Source organism: Paramormyrops kingsleyae, chromosome 23, assembly GCF_048594095.1.
Source record: "Paramormyrops kingsleyae isolate MSU_618 chromosome 23, PKINGS_0.4, whole genome shotgun sequence".
NCBI lineage: Eukaryota > Metazoa > Chordata > Actinopteri > Osteoglossiformes > Mormyridae > Paramormyrops > Paramormyrops kingsleyae.
Genome location: NC_132819.1, coordinates 17,570,999 through 17,592,891, shown reverse-complemented (window position 1 = coordinate 17,592,891; position 21,893 = coordinate 17,570,999). Strand labels below are relative to the sequence as shown.

The window sequence follows — 21,893 nt, the reverse complement described above, 5'->3', positions numbered from 1 at the left end:
TGGATGGCGTGTCACGGAAAAGCGAGGGGGGGCGTCCCATGTGGAACGTTGAGGAGCAGGTCCACGGTCCCGCCGGAGCTTCTCTGTCTGTCTGCCTGCCTGCATGTCTGTCTGTCTGCCTGCATGTCTGTCTGTCTGTCTGCCTGCATGTCTGTTTGTCTGTCTGCCTGCATGTCTGTCTGTCTGCCTGCATGTCTGTCTGTCTGTCTATCTGTCTGCCTGCATGTCTGTCTGCTCCGTCTGTCTTTCCATTTGTCTGTCTGTCTGCCTGCATGTCTGTCTGTCTGCTCCGTCTGTCTGTCTGTCTATCTGTCTGCCTGCATGTCTGTCTGCCCCGTCTGTCTTTCCATTTGTCTGTCTGTCTGCCTGCATGTCTGTCTGCTCCTTCTGTCTGTCCATTTGTCGGTCTGTCTGCCTGCATGTCTGTCTATCTGTCTGTCTGCACCTTCTGTCTTTTCATTTGTCTGTCTGTCTGCCTGCATGTCTGTCTGCTCCTTCTGTCTTTCCATTTGTCTGTCTGTCTGCCCTCTCTGTCTGCTTGTCCATCTGCCTGTCTGTCTGCTCCCTTGTCTGCCTACCTGCATGTTCTGTGTGTGGGTGTGAGCGTGCCTTTGTGTCTGTCAGGGAGAGGGAGAGCTGCACACTCACCGATGGTGTAGGTCTGCATTTTCAATTTCAACTAAATTAGGAGCTGACTGTAGAAGGTTTCACACTGTTCTGTCAGGGTATTTTGGATTTTTTTCACTTGTGTAATATAAATTTTATTAGTCAACAATAAAGTACAGGGGTAAAAACATCACTGCTGTTTCCTCCTCTGGCATCTATAAATATCTGTTATAATTCGTAATATCTTATATCTTATTTAAATACCTGAACTCGGTCAATGAACAATGTAAAAGGTAACAAATTAAACATCATGAACCTGTGATGTAGACAGTGATGAAATGAAGAGGAAACATTGGATGAAAATAAATGGGTAGATACAGAGTGAGTGAAGCTTTGTTCTTACTGTCAGCTAATCCCGCAACTCATGCCAGCGCTCAGATCCTTCGCCGTCGTACTTCATACATTATAATTCCTGTGCACCTTTTTCCATGTCGTGCTCCTCTTTTCTCTGCTGTGCCTCAGAGCTGAGAGCAGTGAGCAGCATAAATGAAAGCGCGGGAAATGCTGCCCCCCCCCCCCCCCCCCGATGGAGGCATGTTTCCATCCAGTCAGCACGTCCAGCAGGGACGCAGTGCGGTCCGCTGATGAAGCTGAGCATGGTGTGATTCCCTCTGAGCCTTTCCTGTAATATATTCATATCGTCAGCTTCTTTGTTGGCCAGACCTGCCCCTCGAGCTGTCATTTATTCCCCCTGACTTAGCTGCCCCCCACCTCGCATCCTCTCTTGGTCCTGCCCAGCCCCCTCTCTGTGAGCGGCAAACCAGAAAGTTCCGAGACAGAAGCGTGCGCCCGGCGTGTCATGCATAGCTCCAGAGCCCTCCTCCTCGTCGGGAAGGTCAGCCAGGCCGCAGGTGGCTCAGTCCTTCCCTGTGATCCTGCACGTTTGGTGACCCCCCCCCTCAACCCCCACCCTGTGCCCTTGGTCATCCATTACGGCTTTTCAGCTGCCTTTTCTAACCACCGTGTGATGTGTGTGAGGTGGGAGGGCTGCATCACGAACTTTCTCTGTATTTACGTGCTTTGCTGAAATCAGACTCGCCAGCTTACCATAACAGAAGCAGATTAATCAAAACAAAATGCCGATTTAGACATTTTTAAAAACAGAATGTTTAAAAATGATCAGTTGCGGTAGCCTTAAACTTCCCTGCGCAGTGATACTGTTTTTGATTTCTGTCCCACAGTATTTCTACACGACGGCCCCCAGCAGACAGTGTAATTATTGAGCGGAGTGCCCTGTGCTGGATCCTGAGGATGGGGGGGGGGGGGGTTTGCATTATGCATTGTTTTGATAAGCTCTAATTAAATGCACCTCGCCGCATTGTAATGGGAATGAATGTATGTGTCCTTCACTCCTATGGCCGTGTTCATGTTACTCGGCCAAATGGAGCGAAGGTCCAACATCGTGTTACGCACTGGATCAAGCGACATAATTACTGCGAGGGGATGGCACGGGTAAACATCGCTGTGAGCCAAAACGAGGCCGTGAGGAAGGAGCATTGTGGGAAATTTGTCCTGATGCTGATGTCGACCTGCGTGTTATTTTTTTTAAACCTTTCTCTGACTCATGTCCCCCATCCTGAGTCCGTATTTATTTTATATATGAAGATAGATCTGTCTAGTATATGCTGAATTATTTATTACACTACCCTGCAGTAATTTCAAGATTTTGATCTGGCTTTCTGTACCAGCCTGGATTTCCATGAAATATTCACTCGGCTCTTGTTAGATGCCAGTAAAAACAAAACAAGCATCCCCTGTGATGCCGACTACACCGCGATGAGAAAGTCCCAGAAACAGAAGACGTCGGTGTGCCACGGGGTGGGGGGGTGTGTGTGTGGGGGGGGCGGTTTGAGGGAACTTTTCCTCTGGATGGCTCTTGAAAGAAACCCATCCATGAGCTTTAAGTAATAAAACGGGCCACACAAAGCACCCATTCCCCGGCCACCCTTAAGGTACGCGCCTTTAATGAAATCGAATGGAAAAAAAATAGATTGACTCGAAGTGCTGGGATTGAAGTGGAGTAATTTTACGCTTGGTTGTTGGCTAACAAGACTCTGCAGTGTCAATGCTGTGAGGCCTGATTACCAGCGTTGGCGATTGTGTAGCGCCTGGCTGCTGAGGTTACCGCGGAGACGGCATGAAAGGGCTTCTGGACCCCACTGGTGATCTGGATTGTCCTGCCCAGCAGGTGAAGGATAGATCTGGGATAAGGAGCTTGTGCAGAACTTGCTGCCCGCTCTAATTTGGATTCATAAAGGAGATGAATTAAAACCGGGCAGGGAATTCAACGAATTTCCTCGACTGAGTTATTAACCCTTTGTAGTGTCCCGGCTCTCTGTGTAAGCGGCTGCTGTTTATTTATATTATTTTATTTTTTTGGGTGTGATGGTCTGGCCAATTCCACAGGCATTTGGTTGTTATGACCGGATTTCAGACTGTCTAATAACAACAGACTATGAGACAGTAGATGTTTCTCTGTTGCACTGCATAATTTTTTTTTTTTACGTATCGGCTTGACATAAAAGAAAAAATAAATAAAATTACACATGCAGATGTATGATTTCCTGATGGAAATTACTCTTGGCTTAGATGTCTGACATCAATTAAACATTAAATATATATCTCAGAAAGGGGAAAACAGCTACAAAAAATTTCTGCAGTTAAAGGAATATATATTTTTTTTAAGAATAGTGGTACAAAAAATAAACATAAAGTGAGCAAGACATGGACTGCCGTTAGTTTATCATGCATATTATTAGTTGATACATAGCGCCATACAGCTTTTGTAAGGCACTTATACATATTTATAAGAAAATAAAATTTATCCAGATGCTGCTTGAAATAATAGAATTTATAGCATATAGCTTTTTGCAAAACAAACCATCCATATTTGCGATAAGCATGCTGGGTAACAAGTATGATACTGTATGTTTAGCTTGAAAGTTAGCTAAAAGTTTTTTTTATTATTATTACATTTTTTATTGAATTTTTCATTAAGAACATCAGAACAAACAAAATAAACAAACAAACAAAACCTGGTTTGTTGTCACAGGGCTACCAACATATGCTACAGTACAAGGCCATGGTTCACAGGGGGCAAGACGAGGGTGAGTGGAAATCCAGTCCACAACAGCAACATGTCCCTAAAAGCAGTATTTTTATTTGGAATTATCTTTACTTGGCAAGAATGTATGAAGTGGATACCAGTGTGGGTAACACTGGGTATTCTACCACAGGAATTTCTCGGAATTTGCTTTCTGGTAGCTTTGCAGTAGTTCTGGTATCTCTGATTTATACCCGTTTGCTTGTAAATGTCAGCAGATTTGATTAACGTCCATTATGTTGTGTTATTGCATATTCTTGTCAACAGAGCTACTGGTCTGACATATATTATATATAATATATATATATATTGTTGATGCACATAGATTCTACCTGGAAGAAGTGAATCGTAGTTTATATAAATGTTTTTCATTTTTAATCTTTGCAGCAATATGATTTACATATGGCCGCTTCCCTCACATATCTTTGTGAGTCTGATTGAAAGCGACGGATTGAGGCCCACAGCAGGATTCTCTGAAAACTATGTTGTTGATTTTGTGGAACCGTAGACAGCGGTGAGGTCTGGTACGAATCAATATGAATGCTGCGGGTAAAGCAATTATTTGTATGTATAACACTGTAGGAGTGAAACAGACTCTCACTGTGCCATGGTTTGTTTTATTGGTAATTTAATTCATCTTGTGTAATGTATTTTACCTTGATAAAATAACTTTATACTTGACCACCAACAAGTGTCCTCCCCCCCAATAAACCTACTTGAATCAGGACCAGACAGGCAAGATGTTTAAAGCACCCATCAGTGACCAAGCTATGGGCAATGAATGTGCAGGGTGTGCTAATGGCTATGAGTTTTCCATATATGCACCTCTGTCTGTCCATAAGCGGCGCGTTTTATCTCCTTTTGAATAGGTGGTTTCCTAACTTTGAGGCTCATGCTCTAAAGACGGCAGCCTGTCCCCCAGATAAGGCCACAATGTCTCCTCCTAAAGCGGATTGCAGCTCTGCTGCTCTCAGTCACACGCTGATTGAAAGGAGCTCTTGCCTGAGAAGCGTCAATTGTTTCGTGAACTGAGATGGTCCTGTTGGTGCAGGGCTCAGAGTTTGGTGGGGGTGGGGGGGGGGGGGGTGTCGGAAAAGGAGCTGAAGATGCTTCTGTGGCTGGATTACAGGGCGGCTTATGGGACGTGCCAGAAGCAGTATGAAGAGTATGAAAGGGGTATTTAGGAAGGTCATTTCTGGAACTGGGCACTAGGACCTGTGGAAGCGTCAGGTTTTAATTAGTAATGGGCAGGACAAAGAGCGGATGATAACTGGCATAAAGGAGTGGAACTAAGGCGTTTACACACAATTTGTGCCGTCGAATGGATGCCGGTCCTGGGCCTACCGTTCCTCAGCGGCATTAGCTTCATGCGCTACATGCGATCGCTTTATGTGGCTCAGAGCAGGAAGGCAAAAGCCCAACTTAATCCTCCCATTTTCGCAGCTGAGGGTCCAGAGAGGAGCCAGCTCCCAGCAGAGACGCGTGGACCCAGGACACCGGACAGGGAGTCTGGGGTGGGCACAGCGAGGTTTAGGGAGACCGTTAGCCTGTGCACCCTGCTGCGCGGGGCTAGCGTAAGGAGCAGCACCTGACATGAATTATGCATGCAATTAATCGGGGTTTTATATTCGCCGAGAGTTTAAGAAACACCCGTCGCATGAAATCACGCATGCTTATTTCCAGACGACATTATTGCTAAATTCGTATCCAGTGGAGCAGGCCCTTAAATACATGCAAACACGCAACAAATTCTTAAGCAGATTTACTTTTCCTCAACTCCTCCTTGATTGTTATTCATACCATGCGATTCATTAAACTCACTGCATCATTACGCTTACATAAAATAGGCTAATTAATACACAAGACAGTACTCTCTTTGGGGTGTTGGTGGAGGCTGAGCTAAATCTTCATTAGATTTGTAAATCAGTGCTTTATACGATGAGAATCCAGCTCTTCTTCCTGGCACAGCATCCCAATGGTTTTTTTTTTTGCTTGTTTTTTGTTTACCTTGTTTTTTTGTTTTTAGCATGTTCTTTTTATTAAGTCTCTTGGCTGACAAGTTTGTTGCTTCATATGTTATATATTTTGAGTTGAATTAGAGCAGGTTGAGGGGCAAAACAAAATAATAATAAAAAAAACCGTCAGGCTGATGAATACAGCGGCTCTTCGAAACGAGGTGCTGGATGTGAGCTCGCGGGTTGGGAATCGCATTCCTTTTACCTCTTTGTCGTGGGAAATGACATTTGATTCATTTGTACATTTTATGATCTTCGCTTCTGAGCCGGAAACCCCACCTTCGGAGTCCGTCTTCATATGAGCTCTGTCACTAAAGCGATGGAGGCGTTGTGAAGGGCAGAGCCGGAGATGTCTCCTTATAGACGCACCTCTCCCTTTCTGTCTTCCGCTGCCTTTTAGTTAGCAGACATGAAAAGGATTCCATATCGAACATTCAAGTTGTATGCCAGGTTGAGGAAAAAAGTCTTAAAATTCTAATTTTTAAGGGGAATGTCTTAACAGAACAAAGACACATTGTCTTTGTCCTGTCGGGAATTATCGGTGTGGTGATATTGACATTAAATTGTCCGCAGACTTCTCTTGTCACTCTGTTTAGCTATATTTTCCGACATTAATTAATTTTCAAACTTTCATTTCAGTACTTTATAGTCTGTGCCCGGCTAGGTACGCTGGGATATACAGTAGTCAGCACCTTGGTCTTCCGTTGTTTTGTTGAAGACACAACTCACTGGCAAATTAATCAATTCCTTCCTGAAAGGATAATTAGCTCTGCGCTGTTTACATTTCAATGAGCCGGAGAGCAGGGCAGAGCGACGTGCTGTATTCATACGTTCATGTGGCCTTGGGGCTGTTTAATATTTATGTATAAATAATTCTTCATGTTCCCACTCTTATTTGTATAGGAAAATATTGTGAACCAGTCATTTAAGTAGTTAACATCCCTGTGCATAATGACATTGCTTTGCTCAAACTGTACATAATGCCATTATGCACAAAGAGGAAAAGGAGAACATTCCTTGCTGATGTTCTCTTTTAAAGGGGTCTGTTTTTGAAAATCCAGACCGTAAAATTCAGGCATTTTAGGGCAGTCTGTGTTTGTCTCAAGCAGTGCTGTGGGCTGATGGTAGCAGAGATGACCCTACCTGTGATCTCTGCTCACTGTACTTCAGCTTCTCCACATGCTATCACCTCACTTAGACGCCCACCACATGAAGACAGATTTGTATGCGTTTTCCTGGGAAGCTGTGACAGGGTACTCATGTCATTGTTGGGCCCTTAAGCAAGGACAGTGAAAGGGCCCTTTCCGGCGGCTTCTCATCAAACAGACTTTTGTTCAATACCATCTGACAGTGCTGCTGATTTCCCAGCAGTGGTTTTTAGAAATATGATTATCCTATCTGAAACTTGGTGCAGTTTATGCTAAAACAGCTTCTGTCACTCACAATGCTCGTCCTACCTTTGTTCCTGTGATCACCCATTAATTGCTCCATTTAATGTGTTTAAAAGGGAAGAGATCTACAAAAGTTTAGTCTGCTTTACAGTGTCAGTCAGTCTATCAGATTTTACTTAATACAAGTAAATGCATGTTTTCACACCTGGGTTGTTGCAAAATGTTTTACCATAGATTTCCCAGAAGGCATTTCTCTGGCATACAGACTTGCCAGAACATATTTGCTAACGGAATACGATCGTGTCTGTGTCGCAGCTGATAATAGCTGCGGCTTGCCTGGAGATCCAGCTCCCGGAGACCCATCCGGCAGGGGTGCAGGATCCTGATCCTGGATGTTACCGCAGGAGGGACGCGTGGCTACCATGGTGAACCCTCGTCAGCCCTCGGAGGTAGAGGTGGACGCTCGGTGTGGGTGTCCTCAGAGATGAGCTTTTCACCACCAGCCCGATGCTCATTTGCATGGTACAGAATTGGCAGATTAGTATGACAGATTAGTAGCTTGGACGTCGTGCCTGGTTACCTCAGAATTGTACGAAACCCATCTCATTTGGTTTATTGTCCACAATGGTGATACTGACATAGTATCTGCATAGACAGAATCAGCTACATAAAGCTTTACCACACCTCTTGACCGCTTGCCAGCCCCGTGAATGACATCTCTCTTTTAAATACCTGTTGAAAAACTTAACACAGTATGTTTATTATCCCTGATTTTGGTCTATGGGCCATTAGCGTTTAGCCTTGAAATGCACGTCTCCTAAAGAGAAACCTGTTTGTGTTTATGGAACAATTAGTAAGTCAACAATTGTGACAATGGTCAAAGTAATCTCCATGTTGTAAACATAACAAAAGAATGTCAGACACAGCAGAAGAAGTTATAAAGAGGTTTTGATTGCCATGCAAAGGCAATTACAGCAGTTAGACCAGTTGCCTTTCTCTGTTAGTGTAAATACAGAAGGCCAGGTGTGTCAGGGATGGCAGCATGACAGAAACAGAGTGGAATGTTGCGCATTTTTTTTCCTCACGAGTGTCTGCCGTCATTTCAGTAATTGGACATTTGCAGCCGTGTTCCCTTGCCCATGGATCTGTCTTCGGTGAGCCAGATCTTTTGAAGCTTGCATGAAACCCAAGAGCGGGCCGGTCCTTCACTCAGATCATGTAATAATAATATTGGATGTGGTGTTTCGCTGTCAGGGGAAGGTCAGAATCGACCTTGGGAACTGACTGGGAGGAATCCCTTTTTGAAAGGCTTGCGGTGTTGGGGTGACCATGGTGAGTGGGTTCTCATATGGAATAATCCTTTGTTTTGACATGTGTTTGAAATTTAGAGTTTTTTTAGTGGAGTATTGATCAGACGCTCAGCAGGAGCTCTGATTTGACCAAGGTAAAATCATTGTTTGCTGTAGCCTAGCGGGCTTAGTGCAGCGCTAATGCATTAAACAGCGACCAGAGGTGTCCATCCCAGGACATTCGTGTTTCTGCTTGGCTTCAGGGATCTGAATCTTGCAAGTGTGATTTCCTGAAGGGTATCTTCGGGTCCTTATGGGGTTTGCCGGATCTTGACTCATGAATCACAAACGATCGGCCCCCCTTGTCAAGTGTCAAGCATCACCCCACACAAGGCTTGGTCTCGCACACATCAGAGCGTGATGTCTTTGCTAAATTATCAACTTCGTTTGTCCTGTCAGGAACAGAAGCTTAGAGAAATACTTTGTTTTGGAATGTTTTCAGGAGCTACAATAATGAGGTGCAGGCCATCTTTGCAAAATAATTTTTTTTTAAAGAAAGTAGTTTAAGGGACATGAAATGTCTTTGACTGAAGACTTCTTTCAGTTTAGTGTTGCTACCATAAACAAACCTTTTGCAACCATGGGATCATTTGTCATTAACAAATTTTTCAAAACTCGTGGCAGGATACAGGGATTCTCCTCATTCTAGCACATCGCATTGTTATTAATGACACTTATGTAACGGATCGCCAACGTTCAATTCAGCATTATGCTAAACAGGGAAGGGTGGTTATTTATTAATTGCGGGCAAAGCCAGGCCAGATACAGGTTCTCCATGAGCCCCAATCAGAGGAGTTTGATCTGACAGGCCAGGGAGCGGCATCTGTCTGGAAGCCGCATGCGAGTGCATATCCGGAGATGCTCGAGGGGGCCTGGACCGCATTTCGCCTGGGGGGATGGGTGAGGATAAAACGACGGCTCCCGACCTATCGATCGAGCGCTGGATGAGGCCGTGCTTCTAAAGAGCTCTTCGGGGACCTTCGTTCAGTCTCGCCGAGTATAGCTGCCGACCCTACGGTGGTTGCGTTTAATTTCTCGGGGGCCGAAATCTGGCAGGTTGCCCTGATGCAACCAGAAGACAAGACAGAGATGGATCCCATCGGAATGCAGATCCAGCTCGCAGTCGATAGCAAAGTAAGTCCGTCTGCATCCATTGTTCTCAGTGGAAGGCTGATTGAATCCAAGCAGCTCGCAAAAACTGATGCTTTCACACATGCAAGGCTACTAAATACTTAATCAGAACAAAAACTATTCACATAAAACCTGTTCTGGCCATTGGGGTTGAGTTTATAAGGGTATGAAAGATTCTGTTAAGATTCTCTCCTAGGACGGTGTTTGGGTTCACACTATAGCCATGTTGTACCACTCTGAATAACAAGAGTAATAATAATCTGCATTAAACCAAACTACAAAAAGAAAACTGTATGTTGCATTTCCTTTAGCATATGCCAGACTCATTGTTTGTGAAAAGTCAACTGTTTTAGTGTGATATGTTGCAGCTAGGCCGGTTTGGGCACCCAATGTCAGCACGGATTGCATGTCAGTGCTATGATTTAACCATATTAGCTAAGTCACTGACAGCAAAAGAAAAGATATATAGCCGTATAACAGCTAGCAGTATTGTTCATTTGAGAATGCTCTTTGAATTATTTTTTCCCACAGACCAGATGCACTTGGCTGATAGGTAAGCACTGATCAAAAGAGTTCAGGACATTCTGAAGTTTGATATTGATATTTATTGATTACGTAAATTTCAAAGGAGAAAGTGAGCCAGTGGTTGCTAATCATCATTGTTTTTCTACAAAGCTTGCCAGCAGGCAGGCAGGCCCAGCCTCTGGTAGACTTTCAGGAAGCTATTGGTGAAAAATGACAATAAAGAAGCAGAGATAAATGGTGTGTGGTGCCCAGACTGAGAACAGGTCTGGGTGCTCGGACTGAGAACAGGTCTGGGTGCTCGGACTGAGAACAGGTCTGGGCCTAATGCGACAGTGTTTGTTTCTCAATTACTTTGGCATCAATATGGTTTTATCATGGTAAATTTGTTTGGACTTGGATTTAAGTAATCGTAATATTAGATATGTATCTAGATGTACCTAGATGTAATTAGTCATCAACACAAGACGTTTTTTTCCCATTTTCACCTAGCTAAACTCAATGATATAGCTAACATATGTGGAACAGTTGTAAGAGTTATGAAATGGCTGAGCTCTCCGATTTAGGTTGTGTTTGTTTCAGACACTACTGAGTTTGTGTCGTTCTACCCATTTAACTTTACAGTATATGAGATGTCAGCGTTGATCGTGTTTTAAGGTCTTTTAAGGTGGCTGAGAGGACAAAGGAGCAGCGCAATATGGAAAGCTATTTTTTTTTTGCCAAGAGTAATTTATTACCCTATACAGAATTCCTCCCCAAAAGTCACGTATTCATAAATTGCACGTTTTTTTATACGTTAAGTAAATGTGAAATGTCTGGCAGCTAAAATTATACAATGCTTTGCATATGCAGCAGACTATATTTGCAGAAGGGATATTTTTTTTGATAGAAAAAATTAAATCCTCTCCCAATGAATCTTTGTGTCCTCTCTCTGCTCCCTCCCTGAGGATATGACCTAGTTGAACATAAGCGAGGCATTGAAGCAAACCTTTCATAAGCCCTTTCTCATAACGCCACTCACTTGCTGTAAACCAAGTTGCCCATGACTTCGTGAACATTCTCAGTCCAGTATAGGTTTATGCTTTATGTATTTACACAGAATATCGAATGGGAAGTGAAAGGGCGGCATGTGATTTCCTGCAGAGATGATTAGGCGGGGGTTTGATGAGAACGGGTTAGTAATATGATAGGAGGATGACGACAGCAGTTTCCAAAATGTTTTCCTTCGTGCAGAAGTAGGCACCAAGAAATGTTTTTCTCATACTTGCTCAAAAATGAAAAACAACCCTGGGACTAACTCCCATAATTGTGTATTCTGCGATTTATGTAATGTTATGTTTCACATACTGTATGTTATATAGAAATGAGTAGATTCACAACATTGACATAATAAATCACTTTTGTCAGTGGCTACAGCCATAGTTCACGCCACAGCTACACGAGACTGAGCTGACTCATCCACAGAGCAAGTGTGAGTGAAATTCACTATTGTGACTGTGCGACACAGAGATTTTTACTGAAAGGGGGATGGGTTTGAAGAGGATTAAAACTGATACCTCTTGTACACATTATTAGTTACCAGTATCCTCGGGTTAAATTAGCCATAGGTGGAAATTAGTGGGAGAACGTTTTAAACTGAATTTGAGAAAACACTTCTTTACACAGTGCGTACTTAGAGTATGGAATAGTTTTCCTGTTCAAGTAGTGCAGGCTAGAACCCTGGGTTCCTTTAAATCAGAGCTAGATAAAATTTTAACAACTCTGAGCTATTAGTTAAGTTCTCCCCAAACGAGCTTGGTGGGCTGAATGGCCTCCTCTCGTTTGTAAATTTATGTTCTTGCGTAAGTCTGTTCCTAACCCTTGATGCTGCCCATTGCCTGTGTTTGCCTGTCTCAGCGGTCTGTGCTCTCCGTCCCCATCGACCAGATCGTGAGATGTAAGAGTATCCCCGCAGCTTAGATTAAGTTACATCACATCTACGAAAGAGGCTTCTCACGCACCTTGGAAATCAGTCTATTGTAACTGATCTGTAGTAACTAATGCCCCCCCCCCCATCCATGTACTGTAACATGGAGCCCAAGAGTGTTGCTGGTTAGGTAGTAGCCCGCCCCTTCTCCATCAACCGCGGCCCCCCCCTGGCCAGCAGTGGGCTCAGTGGGGAGTCGGACGTGTTTAGGATATCTCAGATTGAGCCTCTTTGATGAGGAGAGGACCTCCCACTGAGTCAGACTCGAAGCAGAATCTCCTGCTGGCCTTCCTGAAGCCCACGGCTCCACTCCACGTTCTCATGTTCTGCAGGCCAAGCTTCAGGCAAGAAGGCAGAGCTTGAGACAGGCGCCTGGAGGCCGCCTGGAATCTCGCCTCGGGGTCACGCAGCAGGGTCTGCCTCAGTGACTGTTGCTATAGCGGTGAACCTCCGCAGGTTTGATGTTCTGCACTCGGAAAGGGAAACGTTTGGATACAGTCTCTGGGTTATCCATAACTTGGTTATCAGTATCAAAATGCTGATCGCTTGCACTGAGATGTGGCTCATTGCAGTTCAGGGGGCCCAGCTGTGTACATTTACACAAAGTATTACTCAGATTCCAGATCTTCTCTAAAGGTGTTTACGTTCGAGGGTGAAAATCCTCTTCTTTTCATGGGAGGCATAGTGGGTGGATGGGGTGGGGGGTAGGGATTTCAAATGCCTCAAACTCTTAAAATACATCCCGTTATTTCATTGTTGTTGAGCTGCCTACCGTACCTTAATGGTTAATTCTGCATGCATTTGAAATCAGCATCCTGTCAGAATGTTCTGAAATTGTTTTATGATATTTTAATTGAGCCCAGGAAGCCAAGTGGGAAAAGGTTTATATGCCTGCAAGATGTAGGTCTGCTTTGTTTTATGGCATTATACATCTCACTAGTTCCCTGAATTTATGTCCACAACAGGGGAATAGTAAGTTCACAAGGTCCAACCTGAGAACCAGGATCTCTCCACAGCTCTGAAATATACGGCGCTGTGTTTCCATTGCTGCTGACCCTCGCAATACCAACGGAGACCTCCAGGGCAGAGATTCATCTTCTCCAAGGACACTTGGGCTTGGCCAAATAGCATGTTAGGAGCAGGTCACAGAACTTCCAGCTTCCACTCCTTCATGGCCGCTCAGGTCCAAACAGCAGCCCCAAAAATGGCCTCTCCCTTCAACATCCTCTGAGACAGACACAGGCCCCTAAACACTAGCAGTTGCGTTGAACCCACCGCCCTGAGAAAATTGTGAATTGTTGATGCCAATACCTTCTTGCAGTTAACTCAGCTTGGGTACTCCAGTTTCATTCTACAATTCAAAAATACACAATTAGGTGAACTGGTGCGTTTAAATGACCTGTAGTGTGTGTGAATGTGTTCCCTGTAATGGACTGGCATCCCCTACATGGATCCTGCCATGAGCTCCAGGCCCATCGTAACCATGTACTGTTTAAGTTGGATAGATACAATATTTCCACATCTTTCACATCATACAGCAGGAATCACAGCCCAAGGAATGTTTATGTTTCTAAGACCAAGGATGTCGATTTCAGTAAGGGAGACATTTTGACATCAAAGAGTAAATATGCTTGAACAATTGTGTTTTGGTGAAACTGGGTTGAATTTCTGTGTTGCTCAGCTTGATCGAAGACAGAAAAATTGCTGACAGAAGGGAAATTGTCCAGTAAAAGACTAGTTGCCAGTTCATTAGGAAATTGGAAACAGATGAATCAGTAGCGTTAAAGACACCCTATAATGACTGGTGGTGGAAAGCAGCAGTTTGCATGAGAGCTGGGCTTTAGGAGACCGTTCACGACTACCAGAAGACGGAAGTACGCTCACTTGGTTACGACACACGGGAGCCTTTGGGGCCTTGTGTGTACCAGAAGGGGTACGTCCTCCAGATGTGTTGCACACATTGGTCTTTGATGCTGAATTATGGGTTGGGTTTTTTTCAAGACACACTCCTGGCTGGACAGCAAACAGTATCCCGTGATTCAGTGATGCGAGAAAGGAATGGGGTGGTGCAGGAGTAGAGATGGGTTTAATGGAGCAGCGGGGCGGAATGAGTACGAATGGGAACGTTTTCCGCTCCAACAACCCGAGCCGTACAGTAGTGCTGGGGACTGAGAGAACTTGCAGTCAGTCTGATGTCAGAAGACAAAATATAAGAATGTATATTAAAATTGATGTATATTGATGTTGATTTGTGGCGAGGAGCCTTAGTGACCCTGGATCCATTCTGTGCTGGGCAATTTCACCGTAGAAAAAAGGAACCAGTTAAAACATGGCTGGGGTTCAGCGTTGACATGGCATCCTGCTATCTTCCATATCGGAAGGCCATCTAGGGACATCTGGGGCCCCTTGGATCTCATCTCCTGAACCTTTGAAGAGAGCGGCAGCCTGATGAGAGTTGAAATGTTTCCATGGAACTGCAGCATGTTGATAATATCCCACAATGGCCACTGGGCTGTTTTCATTTTCCCCTGTCAGCTTGTAACTACAAGACCGGAATCAGCTAAGACAACTGTCCCATGGCGTTGGCAGGGTAGTCTCGGTCATGTAGGTCACCGTTAGGTGACGAGGATGCGACCGTCGCTCTCTGCGCACTTCAGCTTTACGCTTTCTCCCTCCGTCGTCTGCACATTGGCACCTTAAGAAGTGACATATTGTCCTTGTAGAGGAGAGAATAAAATTTTAAAATAGCGTCAAGAAACTAAAATATTCATCTTGAGCTGAGGTGGTCTGGCTCAGGTTCATATTCTGAGTGATGTAGTGCTCACTATGCACCTCTGCTCGCGTTTCATTAAGGAATAATCCCTCTGATAGATGCCTGGAGCTCAGTGGCTTTCCCTTCTTTACATTGTAGCTTTCCTACAGCACACACACTTGTGGAAGGTCCTACACAGCCGGCTTCACAAGACAGGCTTAGTGCCGCCTTTGCTTGGCTGCAAGCAGACAGGCCGCTGCACGCTCTGTCCCTCAAATTTGTTGCGTTTTCATTGCTCCGGAACACCAAAGAGAAGGAATTACCTGGAAGAAAAGCATAAATATAAAAGAAAGCCTGTTATTTTCACACAAATGCCTATTATCTTGATTAACAAATTGCTCCTTGAAGGTTGTGTTTTGGAAACTCCAGTTGTTCATTGGCACGATATTAAAGGAGCACAGATCTGGAATGAGTCTGGAATGAATCCATGTGCACTGGAATTTCACTGATCGTGTTACTAATACATGTCGAAACGAAACACAGTGTTTTTATAGAGGGAACCATCGTAAATCCTAGACGTTTTATCACAGATTTGGTTCATTTTAGCTTATTATATTTCATTAAAGTTGCCAGTAATTCCCAGAGCCAGGCACTGTCACAGATAAGAAATTAAAAGTTCTTACTATACATTATGGGATGGCTGTGAGGTATGAATACTTATTTTTCTTGTATTGTATGTAACACAAGGAGTGTACATGTTTATTGGAAATGGTGCCGGCTTGTTATGTGATTTTATGTGCTTAAAGTTTCATGTAATTACCGAAAAGAATAGCACTGAACCCACGTAATTAACCTGTCACTTTTTATCCCCAAACAAAACAAAACATTATGCCGTGAAGTTGGTGAAAATGGTGAGAGACAAAACAACCACAAGTACAAATGCCACACACACGCTCCCATTGAGCGTGCTCTTCCAGTGTCACTGCCGGGACCTGTGAGGGTGAGAACACAGGGGCTACCGTTTGGCCGCAGGGAGTCCGCTCCTGTCCAAATGACCCATGTAAATACAGGAGTGATCTAATGGCCAGTGCCCCCAAATACCTCGTTATCTTAAAGGGAGAAAGGTGATAAGCTGTGCAAGGTGCAGGTACATTTACTCTCCATTGGTGTTAAATAAGCACTGCCGAGAGTATGATTTGGATATATACTCTTTACTTGTACGCATTATAAATTCCTTTGGTAATAAGGCCAGCAAGGTCCACCCCCCGATTTGCATAGAGGAGTCATCCCCTCTCTTTGTGATCTGAGAATTGGTGACGGCACTTTGATCAATCAGAAATAAGGGATGAAGGCCAGTGCCTTTGGCTGGCCAGGGCTGCGCACTGGAAATAATGAAGCAGGACAGGTGCTGGGGGCAGGTGCGTGGGGGAGGGGGGAGGAAGGAGGGGGGGCAGAGGGGAGCTGGGAGGGGTCAGAGCCGGCAACAGTGAGAGAATGTGGAAAAGAGGATGGAGGAGATGCTGCTGATAGCTTCCAGTCAAAGGAATCGCCGTAGCAAAGGAGCAACTTCTGCGCTTAACATGCATTTTATCAGTTGGCCGCAGCTGTGTCTCAGTAAAATGACAATTAAAACAAGCATTTCAACTGCCGCCGCTGCGCCTCTCATATCTCTCGCCTTCCGTCCTGTTTAAACAGCCTGCTAGCTGCCTCTCACTCTGGCAGAAAGCAGTCTTTCTATAACCTCTGGATATTCCTGAAAATGCATTTACATAATCAAAAGGCATTTACGTTGCAGCTAATTCCTCCTTTACGGAGATTAAATTGGAGGAAATGGAATGACTAATAAAAAAAAAATTCTGCATGTCCCTGTCAAAAGCTGGCAAACATATTTAAATATTACAGGTGCCATCCACTGATATTTTGCCTAATGCACTTGTGATGTGTTTTGTGGAAACTCCTCATCACCACCCTTCCATTTGTTTTCAGCTGATGACACATTCTGAAGAACATCCATCTATTTAAGCTGTGTTTAATATAGGCCACTCAGTTTCTTATACTGAATAATAAAACAAAGCATAAAAGATATTATTAAGATTTCATATATATTTAAAGAGATGATGCCGTTAAGACCTTCCTGTTGCACTATAACCTGAGACCCTGCAGAGGTTTATTTTTTAGATCCCTCTGAACCTGTCATGACATTTTTAAAGACGATTTTTCACAATAATCTAAATCACGAGTCTAAGCAGTTTTATGTCCCCGTGAACAAAATGCTATGTGAGCCATTTTTTATGAATAAACATTTTAAATTTAATTTGTGCATGACCTTCACCATCTCCTGTACATTCTCTCACTATATCTCCTCACACGTCTGCATCGCGTACAGCTATAGTGGGCCACGCAGGACCGAATTAAAACAAGCATTTCTACATATCAACAAATCCCCCTTTCTTAACTATAGTAACACCATCATCAAATTAAAATATCAATCCAATAAAATATCAGAAAACTAAAATAATACTTCTTAATTGAAAGTTTCACTTCAGAAGCTCTTTTATACAAATATTTAGCAACAAAAAACACGAAGAAAGAAATGCTGACAGTCCATAACAACTGAAATATTATTCATATTGCTTTTTTTTACTTAAATAGTCTCTCAGGTTTCTTAATTGTTCTTGTGGATCTTCGTAAGCTTGCTAAGCCTGATGGCTCTGCAGCTCAACTTCTTGTGACGTGTCTCGCCATTTGCTTGTTCTAGCTGCATGTCTGTTACATCATCCCTTGTGGATGGTTGGAATGCTTCTGCTGTCTCAGAATTTTACCATCTTCTGTCTTTACAGTGTAGGATCTGGGTTTAACCTCCTGAGGAACAGTGGTTTTCCTGGTCCATGCATCTTTGACCCCGACAACATCATCTTTGTTCACTTGCTTTAGATGTTTCACTGACTTGTCATAGTGATGCTTCTGTCTCTGTTTTGCAAGTTTGAATTTTTCCATCACTGTGTTCTGTTTATCTCTTCCAGAAAAAGGCAATGTTGTACGAATGTTGTGATGCCTCAGTAACTCAGCAGGTGATAAGCCGCAATCTATTGGTGATGCTCTATAGCTTAGTAGAGCAACATATGGGTCAGACCTACATTCAATAGCTTTCTTCAACACTTGTTTTAGGCTATGAACCCACTTTTCAGCTTTGCCATTAGGCTGTGAATATGTTGGAGTAGAAGTGGATGACATCATATTGTTCTGCAAATTGTCATTTAAAACAAGGCCCATTGTCACTCACTACTTTTCTTGATACGCCATGTCAGGCAAAGTAATCACTGTTGCTGCTGATTGGTTAAGTAGCAGCACCATTTCTGGGTAATTAGAAAGGTAGCCAATCACAATCACATAGCCTTGCCCATTGAGGTGAAACTAGTCTGTTCCCACCTTTTCCCACGGTGTAGCAGGAGGGACAGACAGCAGTCATTATTGGCTCTTCTTCTTGTCTGTTTTGATGTTTTTGAAAGGTTCCCATCTACTTATCAATTTTTTGATGTTCTAATGTCTCCCTGGCCTGCAGACACACACACTCTCTTGCTCTTCTTTTACATTTTTCAATGCCCAGATGTCCTCTGTTCAGGATCTCCTGCCACACACTTAGTGGAATCCCTATTCTGCCCCGCCTCTCTAACATGTCATTTACGACACCGTTGTTGATGTAATCAATCACTTACTATAACTCTGGATCTTTGGCAGTTTCTTCAGCTAATTGTTGTGATTTCTTGTCCATCGCTGGCAGTGTGGATGTCACCATGGCGACATGAGCTCCAACATCCTTTTCTGAACTATTCACCAGGCTCACTGCTGGTACATAAGACGGCACATCAGCCAAGATTATGTGCTTTCCTGGAGTGTAGATTAACTAGAGGTCATACTTCTGTAGTTTCATCATTAATTTCTGGATTTCTGGCAACATGTCATTTAGACATTTTCTTGATTGCTATCAGTGACCAGTGGTCTGTCTCACCTGTGAAGGTAGGTAGCCTGTAAATGTAGCGATGGAACTTTTGTAGGCCAAACACAAGGCCCAGACTTTCACATACCTACATTCAGCTTGTGCCATTGACCTGAATGCGTAGGCCACCGGCTTCCAATCTTCTCCTTCTGCTTGGAGTAGTACCAGACCGGGACCATTTCTGGATATATCTGGTGATGCTTTGAGCCTCTTTGTTGGATTGTAGTGCTTTAATACAGGAACAGATGTCAGCGCTGTGTTCAAGTCAGCGAACTCTTGCTCATGCTTTGTCATCCACTGGAACTCTGTTGTGATCATCCCCATCACTCTTAGGACCTATTTCTTGTCTGTGGAGTATGGTGTTCACCTTCATCTGGTCAGGTTCCACACCCTTGGCTGACAGTTTGTCTCGTAAAAAGGCAATTCCTTATATAAACAGATCACATTTTTCTTTATTCAGCTTTTAGCACTTTTTCCAGTCGCTCACCGTGTTCCTCCCTTGAGGATCCCCATACGATTATGTCATTGATGTAGCATTTGACACTATCCAGGCCTTCTAACATCAGATCCATGGCCTTACGATAGATTTCTGAGGCTGAAACAATCCCAAAGGGCATTCACAGGAATCTTTACCTCCTATATGGTGTGTTAAAGGTACAGTATCTTGAACTTTCATAATTATTGCCAGAATCCATGTGCTGCATCAAGCTTTGAGAAGAATTGTGCCCCTACCATCTTACTGATTATTTCATCATACTTTGGAATTTGGCAATGCCCACTCTTTGTGTTTGCATTTAGGTCACCTGGATCAATGCAAATTCTCAAGTCTCTGTTCTTCCCTATGCATACCATGGAGATCACCCACTCGGTCGGCTCCTGGACCTTTGTGATTACATCCATCTCGGTCATTTTGTCTAACTCTGTCTTCAAGCGAGCATGCAATGAAGCTGGAACTCATCTCGGTGTCTGCTCTACAGGCTGGGCATCTCTTTTCAGTTAGACTTTTTTTTTTAGACACCTAACCCTTTGAACACGTCTGTGTAGCTCTGGATGATGGAGTCTGCCATGTCTGATTTTGGTAGTGCGGGAGAACAGCTAATCTGGAATGTTCATTTAACCAGTCCCATATACTTCGATGCATTGTCAGCAGTGATTCGCGTAAAAAGTAAAATTATGCACTTTGTCTTTCACATTTTTTTTCAGCCTGCATTGACAAACACTGTATCTTTTCTCATTGTAGTCATTCACTGCAGTAGACTTTCCGTAGAACTGTGGTTTGTCTTTCATCTTTTTAATGTCTTATGTGCTTATTAATTTGGCCTTTTAGCCTGATCGTTGTTGCGCAATCCATTTGTCATCATTTACTACATTAACATTGCCTTCTGCAACATTTTCACCTGGATCATTTGAAGTCATGCCCACAAGAAATGTATCTTCTAGGCCCATGTTTTCAGTTTGATTAACAGATTTATCACTGTTCTGTTTTGGCTTTGAGAAGCACATTTTAGCAAAGTGATTTTTTTCCTTTACATTTTGCACATTGTTTTCCAAATGTGGGCCATTGTTTAATTTGGTGCTGGGATTCACATCGTCTGCAATTAAATTTCTCACAAGCTGTTTGTTTCTTATTTTTATTTGGTTGCAGTTGATTTTTCTCACTGCTGATGCTTCGCCTGTGATCTCATTGAACGTTTTAGCATGCTGCTACAAAGTTCACTGGCATGGTATTTTATTTTTGCTTCTTCCAAAGTTAATTTGGCATCCCTGAGCAAATGTTCTCTGATAATTTTTATCGTAAAAGCTGAACACAATTTGGTTTCTAGCCATGGAATCCTTCAGGTTGGCAAATTAACGTGTCTGTGCTTTTAATTTCAGATCTGTCACAAAGTTGTCAAAACTCTAATTCTGTCACTGTATGTGTGTTCAGAACACGTACCTTTCATAGGTGACATTCTTCTGTGGCAAGCAATGCGCGGTGAACTTTTCGATTATCTTCCTCTGATTCTGCAGATTCAAAAGTGGTGAACACTTCAACTGTCTGTGGACCAGCAATGGTGAGTAGCAACGTGATCTTCCTTCCTTCAAGCTTGTTATCTAACCTGACGGCTGCCATATACAGTTCGAATTGCTGACTGAACGCCCTCCAGTTGCTATCGACATTCCCCGACAGCTGAAACCTTTGCGTCCAGTGGACACAAAGAATCCATAATTAATCTGAGGACCGCAGTGAAGTAGCAGTGCACTCCTGGTACCATGGTTTGTTCTGTGAGCTGTTTTTTATAAATAAACTTTAATAATTTGTTCACATGTGTCCTTCACCATCTCCTGTATGTTCTCTCGCTACATCTCACACGTCAGCATCACTTACGACTATAGTGGCCGTTGCAGGACCAAATTAAAACAAGCATTCCCACATATCAACATAAGCAGCAATTCTTACCTCTGTGTTTTTATTTTTAAGACTGGGAGAAAATGAAATGACAGATCTCGCTACAATTCCGCCTTTCCAGTGGGGAGCCTTAAAGTCAAGCAGCACCGTCCTCATCTTGAGTTCACCCCTCCATATGTTTTTGCTCTTTTTTCTCCAGTGCTTCTGTTTACAGGCTGGATAAAATTATCAGAATTTGCCTCGCAGTGGGGATAACGGTGGGATGATGGGTCAAGCTGTGCGGGCAAGACCCTTAAGACCCCCGGAATTGGGAGCAGTGGTACAGACATAATCATGGATGCTGGGCTTTCTATTAGACTCCCTCTATGGAGCCGCGGAAGCATCTGGAACCATAGTGTGCCCAATGTCCCGAGCAAGTGTTCCTCCCTAGCAGCATCATTGTAGTGGGCTTTAAGTACTGTAGTCCACCCCTGATTTACAATCACGCTATGCAGAGCAGCTGGCCAAATGGGGAGCAGCTTCACCCGGAGATCCCTGGAAAACCATGTTCCGTTGGCTGTTTTTGATCCCGCCGGAGCAGATTACTTTGTGTGCTGGCATTGAGCACCAAAA

At 43.6% G+C, this 21,893-nt stretch overlaps 1 protein-coding gene across 8 annotated transcripts in view; it reads left to right on the top strand.

The window, feature by feature from the left end:
- LOC111852255 (cyclin-dependent kinase 14) overlaps positions 1-21,893 on the top strand; it is a 79,709-nt gene that overhangs the window by 53,839 nt on the left and 3,977 nt on the right. The window contains exon 15 of one of the 8 annotated variants that reach the window (XR_011984848.1): positions 20,903-20,946. The exons of the other annotated variants lie outside the window; for them this stretch is intronic. The gene's annotated coding sequence lies outside the window, so the exon portion shown is untranslated. The remainder of the gene's footprint in view (positions 1-20,902; positions 20,947-21,893) is intronic. 8 annotated transcript variants of the gene reach the window in all.